General features: G+C 41.4%; 1 protein-coding gene across 8 annotated transcripts in view; it reads right to left on the bottom strand.

The window, feature by feature from the left end:
- The window catches only part of LOC141450413 (uncharacterized), a 645,025-nt gene that overhangs the window by 630,011 nt on the left and 1,347 nt on the right, over positions 1–13,667 (bottom strand). The window lies entirely within an intron of this gene.

Here is a 13,667-nt window from a genome sequence, read left to right as displayed (position 1 = left end):
CTTACGCAGTCTTACGGTTGAGCGTTTGCTGGACGTTCAAGATATCTTGAGGGGTTTTGTGGAGCTTGAGGAGATCTTAAGTAAGGTGTCTGGTTGAACATTTATTGGAAGGCTAAACTGAACTGCAGAGGGTCTTCTCACTTGATGATAATGGAGATCATCTTACTAAAACAAGGATCAAGAATGCAACTCGAAGGTTGACGAGATTTACAATAGTTTGTTTGCAGTAAAGAAGAAACTGTTGGTTAGGGAGGTGAAGAAGTAAACGAAGCCCTTCTTTCTGCAAGTATTACTGTTCGAGACGGTGCCCTAAGGCGGAGGATCTAGACCCTACATTGCCCGATAAAAGACACTAACTCACATCCAATTTCCACATGTATCCCTCAGAATTGCATCCACTTCGAAGATTTTCAATCTGCGCGGGGTTTACCCAAGGTAGAGTGCCACAGACTGTTCACTCTTCAATTCCACACTTATACACTGTGTCTGCCTAACTATTGGCGAGCCAGTGGTTCGTGTCTAGAAAAATCAAAGCTACAAGATTCCTTAAATCCATCCTCCTCCATTTGATAATCTCAATGAATCTTTAGACTTAACTTTCTGTAAAATCTCAATTAGGAGCAAGAGTTATACAAGTTGGCATTATATCATGTTCATTACTTATAATTCCCACTCTTTGATTCTGATAGTTCTAAAGCTATGATAGGCAACCAGTTCTGGGTTTGCGAAGGGTTGAGAAGGACGTACCTTCGCTAACTCAACAGCCTTTTTGGTACCATGGAATCCAGAAAAGGCACACTATCATAAGTCAGACATTCTTCTATACTTCCTCTACCAGGTTGAATGAATTCTATAGTTTTTCCAGTTCTCACTCTAGGTTCGCCATGACCTTTGCTTGGCGACTGCGAGTTCCGGTTCCTAGAACTCAACTGTGGACTCCGCGTATTGGTTTTTTCAGGATTTATACGGGCATAATTTTCTTGCCGAGCACTTTGATTCCACAAACTGCAGGCTCTATGAAGCCGACGAAAAGATTAATAGTTTCCTTATCCCTAGCCTATGATTGCCTATACCTTAGTGTCGTAAGACGTACTTCCGTAGAAGACGACACCACATAGTTGAAAAAATTCTGGTTGTATTGTGTTTCACCATCGGCCTCATTTGTAGCTGTAATTTTTTTTTAAAAAAAAAGGTTCACTTGGATTTTTTTTATTCCACACAAAATATCGAACTCGAAAAAAGACATTGCTTGGCAGAATCAAGCTTATTATCTACCTTTCTGTGAAACAGTAATAGATAAATGTAGGTTACCAATAGCTACAAGTAATTATCCACACAATACAAAATCCGTAATTGCACTAGGAGAGCGCCTAGAGCCTAGAAAATTCAGCATTACCTCTGCACAGACAACATCTAACTCCACATATCCCACTAGTGTGCCCTAATTCCTAGAAAATGGGCTTAAGTAGAAAACATTGTTAGAGAGAGGCGCACGTAAAATTAATGTTTATAGCGCGTACCCTCATTAGTACAGAGCATTCTTGCGGCAAACTTTACTGCTACTACTGCCATTATTAACTAAAAACAATGCAAACATTACTCCATCTAGTGTACCAGGTTAATCTAAGGGTGGGCGACCCGGGCCACACGATAAACATTCCAACTATTACAAAAAAATCTGCTGGGAGCACCCTCAAGACTGTTTCTTACTATTGTTGTTCTTAAGGATCAAACTAATCAATATTCTATTTGGCTAAATGACCATTCGAGCCATATTTAAAGCTCACAAAGTGCTATTTCATGGGATAAAAAAGTAATTCGGGATATTGAACATTATATAATAATACCACATTTAAACTAATTTCGACAAGAGAGACCAGAGTAGCTAGTAAAGTTGGATTTAGCGATAATCGTAAGAGTATTATGAACCAGATAATGCTACTTTTTGTTTTATAAAATACTACTTGGCTGTGCAAGATTTACAAAATTTACTCGTAATAAAAGTTTTAATACTAAAAATCTCTCAATTTGTGCTCAACGGCTAATAATGCAGAAAATAGCCACCAGGTGTACGGAAGTACCTAAAGGAAGTGGATTTTCTTATTAACTATACCGGAAATATGGAAAAAGATCAACATAAATCCAACCTTATTAAACTTTTAAACATTATTTCCGTTTTTTTTTTTTTTTAATATTAATAATTATGTTGTTTCACCATGAGATGTTCTTGTATTTTTCTCGATTTATGCTTAATTGGCGATTTTTTCTGTCTTAGGGTTGTCGTTGTGGCCAAAGTTCTTTCACCAAAGCTAATGATCTTGCCAGTCTTCCTAGCTTGCGCCTCTGGCATCCATTTCTAACATCCACCTACCTTCTCGGCAACCTTCCTCTTTTTCTGTTTCTCTGGGAGATCCATCCTCTAACCATCACTAGCTATCTAGCGAGAGATATCTTTCTAAGGTGTCCAAGTCAATTCCAATTCTTCTTCGCTGAACTCTCTGCCTTCGTTTCCATTAGTCCTATTTGTATCCTGTATTCCCAATCCCTCATTCTATCCCGTTGCTTTTTATTTTATTTGACCTCCTCCAATAATTCATTCTTACTAACCTTTCTTTTCTCTTAGGGCAAATCAGTGAGGTGGTAAGACTTTTCTCTAAAGAATCGAGTAGGTATGACGTGCGGTATAACCACTTGTATTTATATTATTAAAATTAAGAGTATGACGAAAATTCCGAGGTTGGAAGACGAGAAGCTGGTAGCATTTTAATAATATAATGCATTGATTAATCGCAAAACTTGTTTTCAGAACAGGAAGAAAGAGATAGAAATAGTTTTGCATAAAATAAAGAGGGTAGTATTACCAGCCGATAGGGCTTGATGGAGATGTAGACTGGAGGATGTTCAGGGGTCAGGCTGTATAAATGTGATGTCACCAGGGCGCACAGGTGCCGCTACTAGCTCATCATTCAAGCGTCTCTCTGCGACACGGCTCTGTCCCACCTACAGGATGTCACTATTCCCTTCAACCGCAAAATACATCCATCTATCTATGTACGTGAGGCGCGTATGTGCTATGTATGTATTAAGGGCCGCTGTAAATTACGCCCTGTCCCAACTTTAACACATTTCCTTTTTCCTTTTTCTTCTTTTTCACTTCCTCTTCCTTCTTTTAACAAAAACGCAATACTTTTTCATCCAAATTATCGAAATAAGTTATAAACCGAAAATTCGATCATTCACATATTATATTATTTCTGAACCAACTAGAGAATAATTTCTAAAGCACTAATTCAAAACTAAAGCGACCCTATCAGTATCACCCTATTTCTAGTCGACCTAGACCATCAATCCTATTTTCAGTCAGTTTCTCACCGTCAAATTCTACCCTTATACGAATCTTTTTGGCTTAGAGTTCCAAAAAAAAAGAGGACTACACTAATTGAGTACAAACTAGACAATGATACCCACTGACAATGTAGCTTCTGATGTTCTATTTCCATATTTAGTCGATCCTATTAGTACCAACCAAGCACTGGCTTGCAAATGGAAATTATAATGAAAATACACTCTGTTTAAATCAGATCGCAATACCCTTACTATGTATTTTTCTGAACTTCTAATTCTACCTTAGAAACCTCTGGTTAAGAAATGGAATGTTAACAAGAAAGATAAGACTTTTTCTGGGCAATCTAGACGATAATTCCTACATTGAGTCTTCTTTTTCAATTTATAATTCTAAATTTAGATGACTTTATTTGTCCTATTCAGCACTGGCCTAGAAACAGAGTGCCAACAAAGAGAAATCCACCATTACTCATCAAAGTAGACAACATTTTGAGATTTTCAGACTATTCGTTCCCATTTTCAATCTTACTAATGGATTGTTATAGATGAGAAATAATCTATTTTAGTCAAACTAGACGATAAACTCTATGTTCAGCCTTCTTTTTGAAGTTTTGTTTCTAAAATGATCCGATTTTTTTTTTGGTACCAGCCAGAACTGGCTTAGGAATAGTATTCAATAAGTGATACACATGATTTTGGCAATGCTAGAAAACAATCCACTTGATCACTCTTTTTCTGAAGAACTATTTATCGTATTTTGATGACTACGGGCTTAAAGGTGGAATTTTTAAAGAGAGAAATACATTATTTCTGGCCTCACCAGATGTCAATTCCCATTTTTGTCCAATATCTGAACTTCACAGTTCACATACTTAAGCCACCCTATTTTTACCATTCAGTAGTTCAAAAAATAGAATAGAATACACGGTATCTGGTCAAAGTAAAGGTCAAGATTCCCCCTGGAGTCTTTCAGCTCTGTCAAAGAAATAGATTCCTCATCTCAAAATAGCACACCATGTCTCCCCTCTAACTAGAGAACAATTCCCATTTTCAGTTTAGTTTCTGGACTTGTAAATTTAACGGTTTCTGTTCATAGTTTGATTTTAATTCCCATAAACAATCTAGTTATTGAAAATCTATTTTTCATATCCATTATCGGCTTAAAAATTGAATTTTAAAGAAAGAAATACACTAGCATTACGAGTGTAGCACTAGCTTACAACAGAAATGGTAAAAAGAGAAATACAGTTTCTGGTAAAACTTGACGATGATTCCCAATTTGAGTTAAGTGTGTTTCTGAATTTTTATCTCTTCATATAGATTACATTTTTTGTACCAAGCAGCACTGGATTAGAAATAGAAGGACAAAAAAGAGATGTACACTATTTCTTGTCCAACTACAGTAGTTACCAAATCATTTGTTTTTTTGTCTATATTCTGAACTTCTATTTCCAAATTTTTTGGCGATACCAATTGTACGAACCAGCACTTGCTTAGAAATGGAATGCAAAATAACCGTTTGATCAACTAAGTAATTCAAATATAAGAGTTAATAAGAAAATTATAGATGCACCACACAGCAAATGGAATGCTGCTGCCAAATGTTCAAAGCAATTCCTAATTAAACATAATAAACTGAGCTAGTTCTCCAATTAAATGAAAGCATCCAATTTCAAAGGAAATATTTCCCTTCCATCAGCACAGTCACTAGTGCTCTCTGTACAAGATAAAGAGAACTACAGATAACTCTCATAACATCACACGGTTCTCATCTTCCCTCTATTTTTATATGTTCCACTGAATACAGCAATATATCACACACCAACATTCATTCAATTTCTCATTTTGTTCCTAGCTTTCCTAAGCTAGCTTTTTTTTATTTGTTTTTTATAATATACAAGTAGGTTGAATTATTAAGTTCATTGATTTATACTGGACCAGGGTCCACAAGGTCGTTGTGACTCCGGTTGAAAGCTTTATGCGATTCCGGAGGTCAGGCGGCAAGTCAACCCCTCTTCCTCGTAGTGTGGACTGGTAACGCGGCATTTGTTGCGGCTAACGGGGCTCTGACGGGTCGGTGTGTCTCCCCCATCGGCTTCCCTCCTTCTATTTCCCCATCCTTTAATCCTTTCTTGTACCCCTACTGCCAATCCTTGCGTCTATCCCTTTATCCTTTGATCCTATCTCTCCCTTTCCTGCCTCTTGAATCCCTACCCAAGCCGAGATGGGGACTCGTGTCGAGGCTGAATGCGTACAGGGTAGTAAAATATATGTGCGGTAACGATCACCTTGGGGCACCGGGCGAAACCCCATTGTATTGTAGCCTTCCTGTGGCAGTGGGGGTCTGTCACAGGTGACCGTCTATCCCCCACTTCTCGTGGGAACAAGATGAGTAATTACAATAAAAAACTAGATTGTAAAACGACAGCCAGTGGTGTTCCTCAGGTTACTGAGGAAGGAACACAGGCTGGGATAAAACCAAAAGGGGAAAGAGTGAAAGGCCCTAAGACGGATTTGGTGGGACTACAGGGAACTTCTTCTGGAGGGAGCGGCAACGCAGACCCTCCAGGTAAAGAGGCAGTCACTGGAGTCTCCCAGAAGTTGAAGGGTATTCACATTACACCTAGGAAGCCGAGTGGTGCTCAGCGGAGAAAGCTAGCTAAGCTTAAGGTCGCTGAGGCTGGGAAGGAGTGGATTCCTGGGAAGGACTGGAGGGAAAGGGGGAAGGGGCAGAAGACCTCCAGAGTGGTAAACCAGCCAGGTGGGCAAGGTATAATTCCTTCGACCTCCTCGGATGGGGCAGGCATTGGGAAGGAGGCGAGAGTCGTTAGTTCTCTCCCTCCAGAAACAAGTCAGACCCCTAAGAGGCCTAGGTCGGAGGTCAGTACTCCAAGTTCGGCATCGGGGAGGGCGGTGGCACAGGGTAGCAAGAGGGTGAAACTCCCAGAGGAAGGGCCTACGGGCTCTTTCAGGGACGCTCTCTGCGCTCAAAAGATGGCCATCGTTCTTGACTCCTATCCGAATGACTTTTTGTCGGAGGAGCAAGCGGATCTTCTTCAGCAGAAATTGGTGGAGGAGATCTGTAGTGAGAAATGTACTGGCAGCATCGGACCCCAGTTTCGGAGCTGCTTTCTCTCCAAAGGTGCACTCATTCTCGCTTGCGAGGGTGAGGATGCGAGACTTTGGTTAGAGAGGGTGGTTCCGGAGCTCCGGTTGGGTGAGGGAGCTAAGCTGAGGGTGGGTCCTGCCAGAGATATCGTGAGGGCGGCTAAGGTGGCTATGTGGGTACCTGGCGCTCTCAAGAATACCACTCCGTCCGTTATTTTGGACAAGCTGCTCGTTCAAAACGAGGGCTTGGATATAGCGGAATGGAGGCTCCTAAATAGGAAAATCGAGCCCAAGGGTCAAACTCTTGTGTTCGAAATATCGGAACAGGCCCTGAGTAGGTTGAAGGGGACTAACTTCGAGGTTTTTCTAGGACTCGAAGTGGTCAGACTCAGGGTAGTTTCGAAGACTTCTACTAGTGCTGCAGCTCATGACCCCCCTGAATCGATGGAGGTTGCTTCAGGTGAACCTCCATCACAGTAGAGGGGCGTCTGCAGCTCTAGTAAAATTCATCAAGGAGGAAGATATCGCCATTGTCCTCATCCAGGAACCCTGGCTGGTACGGGGGCGAATTGCAGGACTTGGCGAAGCGAAAGGTAAGATTTATTATGACCATAACCTTGACAATCCCAGGACATGTATTTTTGTTAGGGAAAACATTACTTCTTTACTGCTAATGGAATTTTGTTTCAGAGACCAGACCGCAATAAAGGTGAAGCTACATGTGGATAAGGAGGCCAGGGAGATTGTCGTGGCCTCGACCTACCTTCCATATGACTCTACAGTCCCTCCCCCATCGGAGGAGATGCAGTATCTGACCAACCGGTGTAGGGAGAGAGGACTGCAACTACTGATTGGGTGTGATGCTAATTCCCATAACGAGGTATGGGGTAGCTCAGGAACCAATCAGAGAGGTAAGTATCTTCTGGACTTCATTAGTGCGAATAATTTGCATGTTATAAATGAGGGAGAAGAACCCACCTTCCACAACTCTATTCGTAGGGAAGTGATCGACCTAACTTTGGGAACTAATTTTGTATCGACCCTTGTTAGGAACTGGCATGTGTCGGGGGTCCCCTCACTTTCGGATCACATGTACATTAGGTTCGACATTGGGTTTGACTGTAAGGAGGTGGTTACTTACAGAAACCCTAGGAGAACAGACTGGGACTCGTTTAGACGGGATCTCAGCGCAAACATTGGTACAGTCAACAATAACTTTAGGACCCGGATGGACATTGATGAAGCTGCTGAGAGACTTCAGGGCGTCATCAAGGAGGCCTTCTGGGAGAATTGTGCGGAGACAGTGATAACATCTAACAGGAAAGTAGGCTGGTGGAATAACCAGCTGAAGGAGCTCCGCAGTAAAGTTAGGAAACTGTTCAATGTAGCTAAAAGAAGGGGTACATGGAAGGAGTACCGTGAGGCCCTAACTTCTTACAACATAGCCATTAGAAAGGCTAAAAGAGATGCTTGGAGGAAGCTCTGTGAAGAGGTAGAGATGACCTCGGAGGGGGCTAGGCTCCATCGCATAATATCAAAAAGTCCAGGGGGTGCCCTGGGTACCATCAGGAACGAGGAAGGGATTTTTACCAAATCGGGGAGAGACACATTGGAGTGTCTCATGAGAACTCATTTTCCCGATTCGAAGGTAATTGAGTCAGGACAGCATGGTGAGGATACTCTGGGACCCGATAGGTGTCGGGGGACCAGGGAAACCTGGGCCGTGGCTAAATACTGCATTACCTACAATAAGGTGGCCTGGGCTGTAAATTATTTTAAGCCCTATAAATCCCCGGGTCCTGATGGCATTTTCCCTGCCCTTTTGCAGCAGGGGAAAGATTTAATTACTCCTATTTTATGCAGGATAATGAGGGCATGCTTGGCACTCAACCATGTCCCTAGGGCATGGAGGCCTGTAAAAATTATCTTTATTCCAAAGCCTGGGAAGAGAACTCATACCCAGGCGAAGGAATTTAGACCAATTAGTCTAACATCGTTCATGTTGAAGGTGCTAGAAAAACTGATTGACATGTATATTAAGGAGGTGGCTTTAAAGCAACGGCCTCTGCATGCCAATCAGCATGCCTACCAAACAGGCAAATCTTGCGAGACAGCCCTCCATTGTCTGGTTAAGGAGTTGGAGGCTTCGGTATTTTGCAAGGAGACAGCTGTGGGCGTGTTTCTGGATATTGAGGGTGCCTTCAGTAACACTACCTACAGTTCAATTGCCTTGGCGATGGATAGACATGGCGTAGAGTCCACTGTTTCAAGATGGATCTGTAACATGCTATCATCAAGGAGAATCACAGCGACCCTTTTTGGGGAATCGCTGGAGTTAACGACAGTTAGGGGGTGCCCTCAGGGGGGGGTTCTATCCCCGCTCCTTTGGTGTATGGTCGTAGATGAGTTACTTGAGGTGCTAGACCTTCGTGGGTTCTCGGTCCTTGGCTATGCAGATGATATTTCTGTAGTGGTCAGGGGTAGACATGAGACAATCGTGGCTGAACTCATGCAGGAAGCTCTCAAGGTTATAGAAAATTGGTGTAGAAGGGTAGAGCTTTCAGTGAACCCTTCTAAAACTACTCTGGTCCCCTTTACAAGGAGAAGGGATAAGGAGAGCTACAAAAACCTTCGATTTTTTGGTAAAACTCTGGATGTGTCGGGTGAGGTCAAGTAATTGGGCATTGTCCTGGATACCAGACTCACTTGGAAGGCGCAGATTGAGAGAGTTACATTAAGGGCTAAACAGGCCCTTTGTGGAATAACTAGAACCTGTGGGAAGACATGGGGTCTTAGCCCAAAGATGACCCACTGGCTCTATACACGTACAGTCATACCTATCATCACCTACGGTTCAGTGGTGTGGTGGAGGAAGACTGAACAACAGACGGCAATTAAGGCTCTAGCAAGGGTGCAGAGACTGGCCTGTCTGATGATCACGGGGGCCTTTAGTAGCACCCCTACTGCGGCGCTGGAGGTACTTCTGGGGTTGGCTCCGCTTCAATATGTTATTCAGGCGGAGGCAAGGGCCAGTGCGTACAGAATGGCGAGCAATGGGCAATGGAGGCGTATAAGTTCCTGCATTGGCCATATGATTATTTCAGATAAGGTCGACCCTGGGCCGGTTATTGACATGGCAGGGGACAGTATCTGTCCTAAATACAGTTTCGAGACTCCTTTTCAGGTGTGTATTAAACCGAGGACTGAATGGAGGGTAAACTGGACGGATCAGTACCGGAAGGGAGGCATTTGGTTTACCGATGGCTCCAAGATGGACTGTGGGACTGGGTCTGGAGTGTGTGGGGTTAAACCCGAGGTACTCATTGAGAGATCTCTTGGGAGATACGCCACAGTCTTCCAGGCCGAGGTTTTTGCTATTAAAATATGTGCTGAGGAAAACCTGCGGATGGAACCTAGAAATAGGGAGATTCGCATCTTTTCGGACAGCCAGGCTGCACTGAAGGCTCTCGTATCCTTCAGAATCACCTCTTCCCTGGTCTGGGAATGCAGGAAGGCCCTAGAACTACTGGCGCGGCACAACAAAGTTCGGTTGGAATGGGTGCCGGGTCATGTGGGTATTGAAGGGAATGAAAAAGCTGATTATCTGGCCAGGAATGGGGCTAACACTCCTTTCATCGGTCCAGAGCCTGTCCTGGGGATCACCAGGGGTTCGGTTCGCGCGGCTCTCAGAGATTGGATCTGGAGGGAGCACGAAAAGAACTGGGTGATGTGTCCTGGGGTTAAACACAGCAAGACTTTGATGCCTTGGCTGTGTAAGCAAAGATCCAAAGAGACCCTGTGTTTGGGCAGAAATCAGATTACTCTGATTACAGGCCTATTCACGGGGCACGGTAGGTTCAAGAAGCATCTGCGCAAGGTGGGGCTTATCAGCTCGGAGCCGTTGTGCAGATTATGTCAGGAAGAGGAGGAAACGGCCTCTCACCTGTTGTTCGATTGCGTTGCAATCGAAAGTTTGCGCTATGAAACCTTTGGAACGTTGAGGCCGAAGGAGATAGTAGCGCAAAAACAACTAGTAGGGAAAGTCCTTGACCTCTTTAGGAGGGGAGGGTTCGCCTACTAGAACTAAGAAGGGACTGGCACAATAAGTCTTCTGTGGCTGCGGTGCCTTGGGGTATAGGTCCCGTCCCATCTACCATCTAATCTATACTGGACCAGACTTTTTTAAGGAATATGTTAACTAAACGCTTTCATTTTGGTTAGTTTTTAATTTTTGTAATTAATAATTATTTTGTTAATTAGCAATAGGAAATAGATTAAAATACTCAAGAATTTATAGATTAACAAACAAATGGTAAGGTCATTGTTTTAAAAGATTGGTAGGTGCTGTTCGTCCAATGCAAGTTTCTTTTTCTTTAATTTTTGGTCGATTTTAGATTTTCAACTTTCTTGGGAACTTATAAAATTTCTATCCAAGTAATTTGACTTAATTTCATTTGGCTTCTAGTACTCTCTACTCATTAGATCATCCACGGTCTATCGGTCACTAAAAAAAAAAAAATTAAAAAATCAAAAAATAGTGTGAATCAAAGAATGGAAACTTCAAATAATGGACAAAAAATATTGCTAACTTAATCCTTGCAATCAATCGAAGAGATTTATAAAGAATGTTTGGCCTAAGAATTTCCATGAGATCATCAAATGGAGGTTGAAAAGATCTAAGAAACTTTTTAGCGCTGTTTTCCAAGCATTCACCAATGATCTGCCAATGTTAAGGTGATTCGGGCAATGTAACAGTGTAAGATTTAGATTTCCGTAGAGTCTTTAGAGCATTATTTTGGGAAATGTCCACTCTCCGTGCACTGAGAACCTTTGAAGTGCAGGCTATTTGGATGGGCGACTTTAATATTCTGTTTCTGACGGATTTGAGACTGGTAAGTTTAAAGGTGAAGATTGAATGTGAAAGATTCGTAGGGTTTTTTTATCCGGTAGGGCAGAGGACCATCCTTGGGCTAAGTCCTGCACCTGACACCCGCCTTGAATTTACTCTTTGCCATCGACAGATTACAAACAATATCACTACTAATTTATTTTTACCTTTTTTTCTCATATAAAATCAAAAATAAATTAATGAATAAACATTTATAACGTCCTCGTGAAAGAGAATTTGTTCATAAACATTAGTAAACAAGCAATTAACAAAAACCTATAGAAGGGTTTCATCGAAGGGTTAAGGTCGAACGTAATTTACAGTTGCCAAGTAATTCCAACAAAAACTCAATTGTGCAGTCATTAAATTAGTCATTAAACGAAAGCCTTAAATTTAATGTAATCATAATTGCTAGCAGATAATTCTGGAAACGGTAAATATGGTTACTATTTTTGAATTACTATTTAGTCATAATTCCTGAAGTATTCTAATTTTATTTCTCTTTATAAAAACACTATATTGTGGTGAATCTGTTTGCTGGCAAAGTGCCTCGTCCCAACACCATTTTATCCAATTTATACTTCCGTTCTTCTTGGGTTTTCTCTCCCCCCTCTCCTAGTTCCATCAATTAGAATTGTTGGTTAAATGTTCCGTTGTGAGAGTTGTTATATTTAGGGTTCATTTATTTAGTACTTCACCACTGTAAACACAAATAAGACCTTCAGCGATTGGTGTAAATCTACACGATGCAATGTTATAAGTTGCATTGTCACTAAACAGTGATTTACATAAATGAAATTTTGTTTCAGCCAAAATTATGAAAACTTCAAAAGAAAGTTACTGCTGTTGACTTGATCGGCGTTTATGGAAAGTCATCCAGCGATGACACTTAAGGTAAGATCCTAAATTCAGTGCACGATTTTGTTGTTCTTACGGAGTTCTGCGACCAAATAGATCCATTGCGCTCTCAATGATGCCAGATTCCCTTGGGAAGTTCCAAGAAGAGATATGGAATCTGTTACTTCCTTCTCTTAGTCCTAGGGAATCCTCCCAAGTTCCTTCGGTTTTCGGGCTCACTAAAATCATGTATGTAATTATTACCTCTCTTACAGTTATTTTATTTTTTCAGAGAAAAACTACTCTTATTGAAATACTCCCCCAAAGTTGTGCCATTTGGATTAGAAAAATGTTATTGACTGAGAACTTCATCTTCTAGTTCAACAATCCGCAAACGGATCTTGACGTCGGTTAGCTCGATCAGTTAGCTGCTGTCCAGTTCCGAAGTTTGAGTAGATTCATTTTCGTCAATTCTATCGCAATCTTGGTCAGTAGCCATACACAATGTCTTCTGTTAAAAGCTTTTTATTTACAGTTTTGCATTACTCATTCGCGCAGTATGGCCTGTCCATCTTAGACTAGATATTCTCATTGTTTTGTGGATGACTGGTTCATGAAACAGGAGCTATAGCTCACAGTTATGTATCTTCCTCAACTCCTGACCAACTCTCAAAGACTCAGATACATGGTGAAAAAGTTTTTCTTCAAATATTGTAAGACAGCGCTCATCTGTCTTTGATGGAGTCCAAGTGCCCGGACTTTTACACTGGGTAAATTAAGGTTTTTTTAGAGTCTGAGCTAAGGTCACCACTTCTCCTCTGGCGACACAACCCGAACTTGAGCTAATTAGTAAACACAATGTTTGCCTTAACTTCTGCGGAAATGTCATTGCGAGCAGTGAGAAGAATGCCTAGATACTTTAATTTCACCGACTTAAGGCAGACGTCCTTTCTCATCTCCTAGGTCTGTTCCATTACTATGTACTTTGTTTTTATGGAATTGACCAAACGATAGAGAATTCTTTCCGCTAAAAATGGTTTCAGAGGTTTGGCTTTCTGATTCACCTTTTTCTAACACTAAATTTAATAAAAGATAGGCCAGCCTGTCTCCATGCCTTACACCCATTTTTGGTCATAAGACCCCGGACTGCTTACCCTGGATCCTTACTTCTCAATTTACGTTAGAAACGCTTAATTTCAAAACTCTTGTAAATTTTATATGGATGCCAAAATCCTCCATCGTTCGATGAACTGGCTCATTCAACACACTCGTACTCGGATTTAAAATCAATAAATGACTGGTGATAAGATATCTTCATTTTTCTGGAATCTTGCTTTGAAGAGAAAATTTGATAAATTATGGATTTCCTTGTGACAACTGTATTATCCATTTGTTTATATACTTTGAACTTTTAAATTATAAATGTTTTGCTTTTCTTACGCATGTATTTCTTGCAGTCTTTTCGCGCATTGCTGTAAAAGGTGTAAAG

This window comes from Rhodnius prolixus, unplaced genomic scaffold (assembly GCF_049639745.1).
Source record: "Rhodnius prolixus isolate KJV_2025 unplaced genomic scaffold, Rpr scaffold_2, whole genome shotgun sequence".
Taxonomy (NCBI): Eukaryota; Metazoa; Arthropoda; class Insecta; order Hemiptera; family Reduviidae; genus Rhodnius; species Rhodnius prolixus.
This window is presented reverse-complemented; position numbering and strand designations above follow the sequence as displayed.